We start from the raw sequence: 12018 nt of genomic DNA on the forward strand, positions 1-12018 counted from the left end.
GGGGTATCCAAGCTACCTGTTCTTATCTCACTCATTTATTAATTCAACTCAGGAATATCTTAGCAACCTTAACACACACAGGCCACATGCATGCAAATACACACTGACATTTTGATTATGTAATTTATGTGGAAATACAAAGGATATAGAATAGCGAAAAATACTTTTGTAAAAGGTAATGAAGATGAAGGATATGAATTATGAAGATACAACAACTAAAGTCTTATAGAAGAATGGTTTATAAGATGTAATAGGAAATTAAGCATATGAACACACATGTACTGTCTGTGAATTTTTGTCTAAGATCCCTGTACAGTTCTACACATAGGATAGACCTTTTATGGTGATTGAGCATGCTGGGGTGAGACTTGTGACATAGTGAACCCCATTTTCTAATTCACACCATGTGCTTGAAATAAAACATTGTCCTAAAGGCTAAAATAGAAATTCAATCCAACTTCTAAAGGAAAAATTGTAAAGGAAACCATCCTAATGTATTTATCTGGCATAGGCAAATACTTATTTGATAGTACAGAAGAACATAGTGTAAATTGCCACCAAAGATATATTGGACTTCATTGAAGATAATGTTTCTGCTTACCAGAAGTTTCTTAGGAAATTGTATGGGTCATTCATGCAGTGAGAAAATATTTTGCATTTACTTGACAACGGACTTTCATATATACAATTAAAACCTCAGGACAAACAATCCTGTTAACTGGGTTTTAGATTGAAGTGGACATTTCACAAAGACTCTTAGGAATAGTCAATAAATGCACGGAAGGCATGTTTAACAATAGTAAGCAGAAGAGACAGATAAAAATGAGAGTGATACTGCTCACCTGCCAGAAGGGCCCGAACTTGAAAGGATACATTAATGTTATCAGAATTCTCATATTGTGGAGGGAGTAGAAAAGGACTCAACTACTTTAGAAAGCCCCTTAATAGGTTTTTATGCCTTAAAACATGACCTAGCATTTTATCATTGCCCAGCATGAAAATGTTTTATGAAAATTTGCATTTGAACAGACATAGAAACTGTTTATCATGGTTCTACAAAAATACAAATGTCTATTCAGTGGGAGGATGAATGAATAAGCTGTGTCTTGCTAGAATGCAATAGGAATTACTGATCCACATAAGCACATGTGAGTCCAGAAATGCTGAGACACAGCCAGGCACAAAGAAGAGCACATGTTGTTTCTTCATCTGTTTGAGATTACAGAGTGGACAAGGCTGAAGTTGGTGGGGGTAGCTTAGATGAGAACAGTCTTGTCTTGTGGAGACTGACAGGAATGAGCAAGGAGCCACCTGGGGGTCAGGGTTTCTGTCTTGTTAAATCTTGCAAGACCTGAGTGTATATGAATTTGCCAAAACCTAATGCTTGTGATGTGGATATTTCACTATATGTAAATGATATTGAATTAAAGAAACAGAATAGTAAAGTTATATGGATAGATTGTTTATTTTTTCTTAACAGTAATAGTGATTTTCTGTCCTTTTTTTCAAAGTACACATGCATTTTGGCATTCATGATACTTGGTGATAATTATATGAACACAGGTGTTGGTTAAATTCACTTCTTTTGCCAGTAAAGAAGTATGTGACAAATGTTATTTCTGCTCATTCAATTTCCTTTGCTAGGATGCTTGAAAGAAATCTAGAATGATTCATTTAATTAATTTATGTAGCAGTGCTAGTAATTTCATCCTTAAAACTGCTGTCATAGTAAGGTTTCTGTTTTTGAGCAGACCCCAACTATAGAGGAATTTGTCTGTGAAAATTTGATTTAGGTAGTTTTTATGCATATATGTAGGAGTACCTGTGTGAGTTTATGTACACTGTGTGTGCGCTGGTGCCTGTGAAGGCCAGAAGAGGGCTTTAGATTTCCTAGAACTGGAGTTATAGGTGGTAGCTATCTGATGGAGGCATTGGGACCCAAACAAAGACTTTCTGCAAGAGTATTAAGCACTCTTAGCCACTGAACCATCTCTTTAACCTGAGCAAACTTAAAAGAAATTGTTATCAAGTGTTATTTGGTTCTCAGCCTACTCTGGAGCATTTGTTACATCATGCCAAGTATAGTGTGCACCTGAGTAGTTGGCTTCCTTAGATAACTTTGGAGACTTGTCTTTACGTGCTTTCAAAAGAATATTTTTGAAGTCAGATATGCTATAATGAGCTTAGTATCATCTACTAAGAAAGCCAAAGAGGAAGTTATTTTGTGCCCAAGAGAAAGAGGCCAGCCTAGATAGCATAGTAAGACCCCGTCTCAATCAATACACACACACACACACACACACACACACACACACACACACACACACACATACACACACACTTTCTTTTAATGGAGATCAGTGTAGTCTTACCATGTAGGTTGAACTTATCATCTTTACAAAAATAACATCAGCTTCAGGTAAGAGTATTCAATGTGGCCAGTCATGGTGGCACATGCTTTACTCCTGGTACTCAGGAAGCAGAGGCAGGTGGAGCTCTGTGAGTTTAGGCTAGACTGGTCTAAATAATTAGTTCTGGAACAGCCAGAGCTACATACTGAGATCCTGTCTCAATAAACCAACGAGGAGGGGGGTTTGGAGGGAGGGGAGGATGCAGAAAGAAAAAGGAAGAAAAAAAGGGTATTCCATTGATCCAGAAAATTATAAAATAGTAAGCTTTGTGCAGGTACTACTTCTTTTCCAAGACAAGCCTACTAAAACAAGAATTTATATAAATATATATAATACATAATATTCTTATAGAAAAACAGTAAATATGGAAATATATAGTTGACTTTTCATTGTGACAAAATATGTGATAGAAGTGACTTCAGAGGGAGGACTGACTTTGTCCTGTGCTGTCAGAGGGTCTTACTCCAACTGTGCCAAGAGAGTGGTATGAGTGACTCTGTGTGGGCAGGAGTGTGATGTAATGGGTCACACTCATATATCTGACAAGAAGTCAGTGCTAATTTGGAGATTTTAAAAAGCATTTAGTCATGACAATTTAGGTGATAAAGTTGCCTAATAAGAAGGTGGGACTTTATTTTGATGAGAGAAAATGTATATAGGGCCAAACTCCAAAGAAATGCCGTAGAGGCTTAAGGAGCAGGCAGAGAATAAGAAAAGATACAGGGGGAGGTGGGAGGTTGTGTGTGATGACATTCTCAGAATTCATGAGGAAGCAGTTGGAGAGAGATGGGTTAGTAATGTGTGATGCCAAGAGTCTTTAGTGGAATTTCTTAGATCTGATTTTAAGTGCTGTGGTGACTGGGGAGGAAACATACAGCTTGTTAGCTTAGGGCAGTTTCTTCACCTTCCTTTATATGAAACAACCCAGGGAGGTGATTATATTGATAAGCTTTGAGTATAGCTGGTAGAAGGTCAGCTCTTAGCAAATACACTGGCTGTAGCAGCAATATAAAAACAAGCGTTTGCCTCATCCTCTTTAATATTATTCTTTTTATTGGTGGGAAACATTTACCTTTCCATCTTAAATCAGTTTTGGCCCAACTACTGCATATTTCTCTACTTTGTCCCTCCATCCTCCTTCCTATCCTTCTAAGAGACTCTGACTCCTTAGCCCAGACTGGCCAAGGGCTTCCAGCCTCCGACTGTAGCCTCTTGAATGCTAGGGTTATAGGTACCACACTGTACCCTGCTTCTTACTACTTTCTGATTAAGAACAGGAGAATGTGAGGGCTTCTAATTAGCCTTTGCTCAATTGTTTGAGCAAATTTTTGGTGACCTTTCTTTCTTTTGTTGCTTTTTAGATCCAGGCAAAGACTCTCATTTTGTTAGTAGAGCCAGGAAGCAGGCAGTTTCCATGGCAACCGACAGGCTGAGTTTACTGTGGAAATTTCCGGAATTAACAGAGCTGCATTGCAGAAGGATGCATAGAGCAGTATTCATCTAGAGATCTTCACAGTGTATGCAGAGAGGAACAGTTGCTGTGTTATCGGGATATGTGCATGTTTATTTTGTTGTCTAAGGAAGATTGGAAGGTGTGTGTGTGTGTGTGTGTGTGTGTGTGTGAGAGAGAGAGAGAGAGAGAGAGAGAGAGAGAGAGAGAGAGAGAGAGAGAGAGAGAGAAAGAGTACATTGAGAGAGTTAAACCTCTTTGAGGCATTTTATACATCCTGGCTTGGTAACCTGGAGCTTGCTTAAAGACAAAAAGGAAAATGTGGTTTGGGAAGGAGGATCTGCTTGGTGCCACTGGGAGAGAATTAGGTAAGTGCATCTCTTAGAGGGGTAATAAGGAAATGAGGAAAGTACACCCACTTCAGTTGACAGTGAGCAGTTCTGAGGAAAGGTGGGCCTAGGCAGAGATGGTTCTTCAAGGAAAGGTCGTAGGCATCAGCATGTTTGGGAAATCAGATTTTTATTTTGGGCAAGAAGCCCATCAAGGTAATTATTATCATCTGCTGAAAGACAGTTGCTAAGAGAGGTGTCCAATGTGCTAATAAGGAGGTTTGCTGCACTAAGCACTTGCCTAAATGATAAGAAAGCCTCCAGAAGGTTGTTAGATCCTTAATCCTATTGATCTGGGGGTCAGGATATTTAAGAATGAAGCCCAAGTGCATTTTGAGATTAATTTCTGGAAATAAGACTGTAGGATCTGAGTAGATAATTAGGGTTTCTTATGTTATAAAATTATAAATTTAAAAGAGAAAGGAATCTAGAAAAATATATTGGTTTTGCCATTTAAGTGATAACAGACAACATTTATGTCATGTCGTCAGTATGCTGTAGCTCCATGGCAGGTTCTTCTTGCAAATGAAGTTTGACTGGAACACAGCCAGTGATATGGCTGCCTGTTTACAACGGAGATTGTTTGCAAAGACCTTATTGTAAAGCCTGAAGTAATTACTATCTGATTCTGTATAGAAAATTTTGATACTCATAATGTACTCTTGTTGTAACTGAATTTTCTGTTGTAACTAGCTGTTGTGATGGAGTTGATACCTTAAAGCAATAGCAATTTATTTTATCATAGTACTAGTGGCCAGAAATTGAAAATTAAAGTATTGGCTGGGCTGGGCTTCTTCTCCAGGCTCTAGAGAAGGCTCCCTCCCTCTCTGCTCTTCTTGGTAATATTGAGCATTTCTAGCCTTGTCTCAGTGGCATTACAATCTTTTCATTTATCTTTACCACCTTTTGTTTTTCTCTCTGTTTCTTTTAAGGAGAGCCATCATGTTTGAAATGTCTGAAAAATCCATGTGTATGATTAGTAAGATTTCTTTTTTTTTTTTTTTTTTTTTTTTTAATTTTAAGAAAGGGCCTGAGGCTGGCCTAGAACTTGTTATCAGTCTGGCCCCAAACGTGTAGGTCCCCTTCTTGATCAGTTCCATCATGCCCAGCGATTCTTTTTTGGACCTATCTTAATCAAGGTGATCTCTCTCTGAGATCTGAAATAAGATTGTAAAGATAAGGTTACATTCTGTGGGTCTGGATAGACATATTTTGGGGGTACAGGGGATTATTCAAACACTGTTTTGTTGTCTTAAAACACATTCTGTGTTAAGGCTAGTCAGTTGTTGACCAGCTTCCTTTGGAAACTTGTGAAGAAGAATACATTCTTCAGGAGATTCTGACTATTGTGAAAGTTACTAGATTCAGTCTTCCAGCATGGAGCCATGTAAGCCACAGAGCATGGCTCTGTCGCGTTGAGGCGGTGGGATGAGCACTTGGATGCTGGAGAGGGAGAGCATCAGGACTCATGGGAACGTAGGAAAACAGCGCTAGGACTGTCATCTTGTCCTCCTCTCATTTCTCCATGTCTCTCCTCAGCTCTCAGCTTTCAAACTCCAAACAGTAACAAACACATTTGGAGTTTTAATGAAAATGATTGGAACCAAAGCAAGAATCTGAGTTATGAGGGATGAGACTCATGGCTATGCCACTGGAAACAAAGTGATTCAGAAGAAGCACCAAGTAAGCAAACAGTAGATGGCGGCTTAGAAGAAACATGGCAGTGCAGTTGCCTGAGGCGTACTTTTTCCTGGGATGTTTGTACTGTCGGAGTGTCTAAAGAACCAGCTGAGGCTGGGAGGTCTGGAGTGTTTCATAAGTCCTGTATGGGCATATTTGTGAGCCATACTCATAATATTAATAACTGTCCTTGAAATCCCTAGAAATCTCAGTCACCACCTTTGGGTCCATATTAGAAAAGGGATGTATGTGTGGTGAAGAATCAAACAGGAAACAAGAACTTCCAGAGTGGATGCTGTCTTAAAGAGAAAACCCCATTTTAATTTGATGGACTAATAGCATCATCTGAATACTGAAGAATGAAACCCCTGATAAATAGAGGTGTGGAGATGATTATAAGAGTTAAGCAAAAATGACTAGCAGTAGATCCAAATTAATATTTACTAAAAGTAAGGAAGTACTAAACAAGCACTCCATCCTTTCTGAGAATGTTGTTGGGATTATAGATCATGCATCTACTAAAGACTGGTGTATTCTGCTTCCATTCAGATGCAGTAAAGAAACATGAAGCTCAGTCCAGGATTTCCAGGGAGAGTTTCTCAGAGAGAAAAGACCAAATGAAGTCTTGTTTCTTTTCTAGTTGAATTCTTTAGTCAATAAATATGTTCATATTAGATGCCAAGTTGAGATGCAGGAGGCCCTGGAAATATATATTTTTCACTTTACCAAAATATTTGTGCATATGGTTGAATTGTATGGGCAAGCCTAAGTAGTTTTCTAGAAATACAAACATTTTCTTGAATGCAGTAACAGTTGTGTTTTTTGGAATCATGAGTATGTCAAGCTTATTGTATAGTTGGGATTAAATTAAGCTGCTTTATCACAGATCATAGTTATGCTGAACTCTTTACCCTTCCTTTGACAGGTCTTACAGTATGTTCTATACTGGCTTGGAGTCTGTGATGCTTCTACCTCAGCCCCCAGGGTGCTGACTTACTGGTATATACCACCACACCTGGTTCTCATGCTGGCTCCCATTGGCAGTTGTACTAGTTATGAGGCTACCAAAATAAAAATTCTACCCAAGTTTTCTCCTCAGGCAGAGACTGCCTGTGGAAAGGTGGCCTTATTTGCCCTGCTTCAGCTCCCCTTTTATCCTTTCCTCCCAAACAAAGAAACAAACAAATAACAGTTCTTCTCTTTAAGGGAAGAGAAATGGATGGTGGCATACTTTATCTGGGAAATCATGAGTAAAGCATTATGGGTGGAATTAGAAGATTGCAGTAGCAGTAAGACCAGGACTTAGGCTTTAGAGTCCTCTGCTGTCAGCTCAAAGGTTAATAGGAGAGAGCAAGGAGACTAGGGGTGGGAGAATTTGCACTGGAGCTGTGGATATTAACATTACTACATTAGGCCCTGGGTGTCGGCCTCACCAGCTTGTGGCATTTCTCACGTGTAATGATACAAAATAGAGGGAGGTTTGCATGTCTGGTGGATGTTTTTTAATGTGTACCCTGCCTTGTTAATTCTAGTTGCCATGATATCTCCACATTCCTAGATCCATGTATTCAACACAAGGATGTTGACAAACCTTCCTGGATCTCCTTTCCCTGCAGTAGTCTCAGCTTTCCAGGCAGGAGCTAGGGACAGTTGCATTATTTTTTTTCTCTCAGGGCCTACTACCATCTATGTCTGATGCCTAGTGTCTTTAGATTGTATCTTGTGTCTGTCTTTTCTGCTGTGAAGTCATTTTTCTCTCCATACTCTAGAATGGGAAACCTGGTTGCTACACAGACACAGATAAGGAAACAGGATTTGTAACAATAGAAAACATCTTGGCTGATTTTAAGAAGACTGTCTCTCAGCAACATTTTTCAGGATTCAAATAGTTACCTTCACCCATCCCTAGCCAGGACTAATTCTCTTCATAATGAAAAGAAACTAATTTGTAGGGGTTGGAAAGATGACTCAGTGGTTAGTAGCACTTGTTGCTCTTGCAGAAGACCTGGGTTCAGTTGCTAGCACCTGCATAATAACTCATAACTGTCCATAATTGAAGATTTAGGAGATTGACACCCTCTTCTGGCTTCTGTGGGCTCTAGATATGTATGTGGTGTAATATAAATAAATAAAAAATTTTTTAATGAAATGTAGCTTGTAAGAAGGGGCTGAGAAGCTAAAACATAAGACTAGGTTTGGATGAATGAGCAGTATTACTGAACAGAATGTCACCTGAGGAAGAGTGAGTCCTAGGAATCTGGAAACAAGGTGGTGGTGAGAGATCATGTTACATGCATGTGCACACTCAGACACAGTTGCCAAGAACTAGAGGGAAAGAACTGATTTCAAAACATAAATAATTGAATTTTTTTACATTTCTTAATTCATTGAGAAGGTAAACAATGTGAAACAGTTGGTGGATAGGGCTTTTGGTTCTAGAGAGTGGTTCTCAACTTCCTAATGCTGCCATCCTGTAATACAGTTCCTCCTGTTGTGGTGATCCCCAATCATAAAATTATTATCATTGCTACTTCATAACTATAATTTTGCTACTGTTATGAATCCTAATGTAAGTATTTGGTTTCCGATGGTTCTAGGCCCTGTGAAAGAGTTGTTTGACCACCAGAGGAGTTGCAACCACAGCTTGAGAACCATTGCTCTAGATAAAGAGCTGTTGGGCAAAGCAGCAATGACAAAGCAGACTTCTTGAACTAGCAGGTCTGAGTGGTGCTTTTTTAGGCAGTAGGACAAGAAATGCTTCTTAATACTCAATAGGCACAGATTGTTGAAGTCCAACAGTGACACAGTAAAGTACAACTAGAGAGAGTCTTGACTGGTAGTGTGTGACTGAAACTCCAGCACCTGTGAGGCTGAGGCAAGAATTGAGACAAACTCAGTCTATATAGAACCTGACTCAAAAGAAACAGGGAAAATGTTACTTAATCTTAGTATCATTTTAAGTTCGAATGCAAGGCAAAAGTTGGCTCTTGACTGGTGGTCCTGCTGCTCCTGCCACATCTATGCAAGCATGCTGTTCAGTCCTGACCAAAGTGAAACTGTAACTAATTACTGCTGAGTTAGAATGTTTTGGTCGAATTTGTAAACTAGTTTTTGTAATTTATGCATACAGTATAGACAAATACAAACAAAAAGTGTGTTTTCTCTCTGAATTGTGAGGTTTTCCTTTTCTCTACCCTTAGAGCCTTGTCAAAGGGTGTGTTGGCTTAGGGTATCTGGTTAGCCAGGAGTGGCTCAGGAACCTGTCTGCTGCTGAGTTTGCAAAGTGAACACCACTGTATTAACAAAGGGCAGATTTGAGGGCTTGAGTACTGCTGGAGCCATTTGTCACCTCCTTGGTTGTGCCACTGTTTAAAACAAAACAAGCAGTGTGAAGTCTACCTACCAACACAGGAGAAAACATGGAATTAACCGCCCCCCCCTCCCGAGAAAGCCCCGTGCAGCTTTGCCCAACATGTGCGATAGAAATAGTTCCTCAGGATTTGGTCTGATTAATGTTCTGGAACATAATGTCACAGACAGTTATTTGTTTTTAAAATCTCTAGGTTTTAGGAAATTATACATTTGTGTGGGTCAGTGAAAAGATGACAGCTAACATAGATGCAGTGTTAGTGAATGGAAAATTTGGTCATATCTGTCAAAAGCTAAATAAGCAGAAGAGACATTATATACAGATTTGCCAGTTGGCAGATTTTCATGTGACAAGGTAAGTCTAAGATTTCAGATTTTAATCTCAATGCTTTGATGCTACTTTAATAATAAGGCCTGTATTGAATGGATTCAAGCCCTGTATCAAATGTCCTACTTAAAATCTTACATGCTCTGTACTTATCTAAACATCCATTTCTTTTGTATGCACACATAGTGTGTCAGTTTTTCACTATGTGAATGTGTTCTATTTAGGAACCAAGAATTATTTATTAGATTTAAGATTTATATCTTTAAGAAATCGGAGATACTTTTTAGGCAGAGCTTTTGAATAGAATTGCTGTGGGTTTGAAGATGTTTAGGTTATTGGCTGCTAGCTGTTTTATGCACAGTGAATTTTCCTGCTGACCTGCTTCCTTTTATGCCAGATGCTGAGGCTATGGGACTCTACCTCCCTTGAGAATCACTGGGAAATAAAATAACATTAGGGACCTTACTAGTTCAGGGTAAATTTGAGTTCATATAAACATCAAGTACATAGACAGTGGCATAAGCCTTATAGTTTCTCTCCTCCTTTCCATAGATTCATCCAGAGACAGGCTAGGGCTCATGTAGTCTTGCCACAGGTGAAGTCTAGAATGCTTTTGTGGTTACCCTGTCATTCTCAGGACACCGTTTCCTTTCTCAAGGCATTGGAGGAGCCTAAAGAAACAAGGAGGGGAGAGTTGCATCAACTCCTTTTAAGTGCTGTATTCCCTCCCATTTGCCACTTCTAACTGAAAGGATTGTTGGTATCTTAGATTGGCCCCTTTTTAAAAACTAAAACCAAACCATTGATAGTGTGGTTCCAACAACAGAAACTAATTTCTCACAATTTGTGGAGGCTAGAGAGTCCAAGATCTAGTTACTATACTAGGAAGATAGGTTTCATTCTGAGGTCTTGTCCTGTATCGGCTTCCTAGTACCAACACCTCATTGGCTGCTTATAGGACCTCTTTTCTTCGTTCATGTGATAATGCAGCAAGCTCTCTAATGTCTTCTCTTACAAGAACACTAGTCTTATTGGAGTAGGTCCCATCTTTACTAACCTTCCTTTAACCTCAATTATCTCTAAGGCCCTATCTTCAATACAGTCACACCAAGGATCTTTGGTATGTGAATTTTGAGATGGAACACAATTTAGTTCATAAGCAGTCAGGACATACAGTATTGCTGCCTCATGTAGAAAGGATGGAGAGGAGAAAGGGTGTGGACAACATGGTGGTTATATTGGCCACATATTCTGGCTAATGTATGGATTAGACTTTATAGAATATTGACTGAAGGCATTTTGTAGAAAACTGTAACAAGAAATGAAGGCTGTTGGGGAGATTTTTGGTTTTTTGCTTGTTTGTTTGATAGAACAGATTGTTGCTTCTATTTTTTTTCTCAAAAGAAGAGTTATCTTAGGAAGTCAGAGAACTTTTTAACCATAAAATATAAACTTAACACATTTTCTGTGTTATTATTTTTTTGTTGTTTTATCTCTTACTTATACCATTTTTTGTCATTGAGTGTGTGTGTGTGTGTGTGTACATACATGCACACCTGCCAAGACATGAGGTCAGAACACACAACCTGTGAGAGTCGGTTTTCTCCTTCCTATGTATGATGTAGGTATTGAACCCAGATGGTTGGATGTGGCATCAAGTCTCTTAACCCACTGAACCTTAATGCCAGCCTTCTTGCCAAGCTTTTCAATAGATGTGTCTTCTGTTTGTAGGTTTTCTTTTCTAGGCCCCTGTCTTAGTACTGTTCCATTGCTGTGATAAAACTCCATGACCAAAGCAACTCATAAAGTAAGGCATTTAATTGGGGGTTTGCTTACAGTTTTAGAGGGTTGATCCATGACCATCATGGTGGGGAGCCATGGAGGCAGGCAGGCAGGCAGGCAGGCAGGCAGGCAGGCAGGCAGGCAGATACGGCACTAGAGATGTAGCTAAGAGCTACTTACATCTTGATTCATAGGCAGGAGACAGACTGGGCCTGGCTTGAGCTTTTGAAACCTCACTCCTAGTAACACCACTCCTCCAATAAGGCCATACTTATTCCCGCAAGGCCATATCTTCAAATCCTTCTTTTAAAGTTCCACCAACTGGGAATCAAACATGCAGATGCATGGGCCCATGGAGGCTGCTTGCATTCAGACTACCCTAGCCCCTGAAGTAGTTTAGATCAGAAATTGAGTTCATGGTTAGGTTCAGGTAGGCATCCTACCAAGTGCTATAGTAATTTATTACCCTTTGGTAGCCATTAAGGCTGGGCTGTTGAAGTGGAAGTTGAGAAGAAAGCAGTTCATTTTTCTCAGAAAGGTTTGAGGCCCAGTATGAGTGACATGCTGTGGTGATATAACCATGATGTGTTCTCTGCGACTTTGTATTAT

The 12018-nt window shown here is 39.4% G+C and overlaps 1 protein-coding gene across 4 annotated transcripts in view; it reads left to right on the plus strand.

Moving 5' to 3' along the window:
* Positions 1–12018, plus strand: part of Map2k4 (mitogen-activated protein kinase kinase 4) — a 111460-nt gene that overhangs the window by 50043 nt on the left and 49399 nt on the right. The window contains exon 2 of one of the 4 annotated variants that reach the window (XM_052194824.1): positions 5790–5933. The exons of the other annotated variants lie outside the window; for them this stretch is intronic. The gene's annotated coding sequence lies outside the window, so the exon portion shown is untranslated. The remainder of the gene's footprint in view (positions 1–5789; positions 5934–12018) is intronic. 4 annotated transcript variants of the gene reach the window in all.

The sequence above is a fragment of the Apodemus sylvaticus genome, chromosome 10 (genome assembly GCF_947179515.1).
Source record: "Apodemus sylvaticus chromosome 10, mApoSyl1.1, whole genome shotgun sequence".
Classification (NCBI taxonomy): Eukaryota; Metazoa; Chordata; class Mammalia; order Rodentia; family Muridae; genus Apodemus; species Apodemus sylvaticus.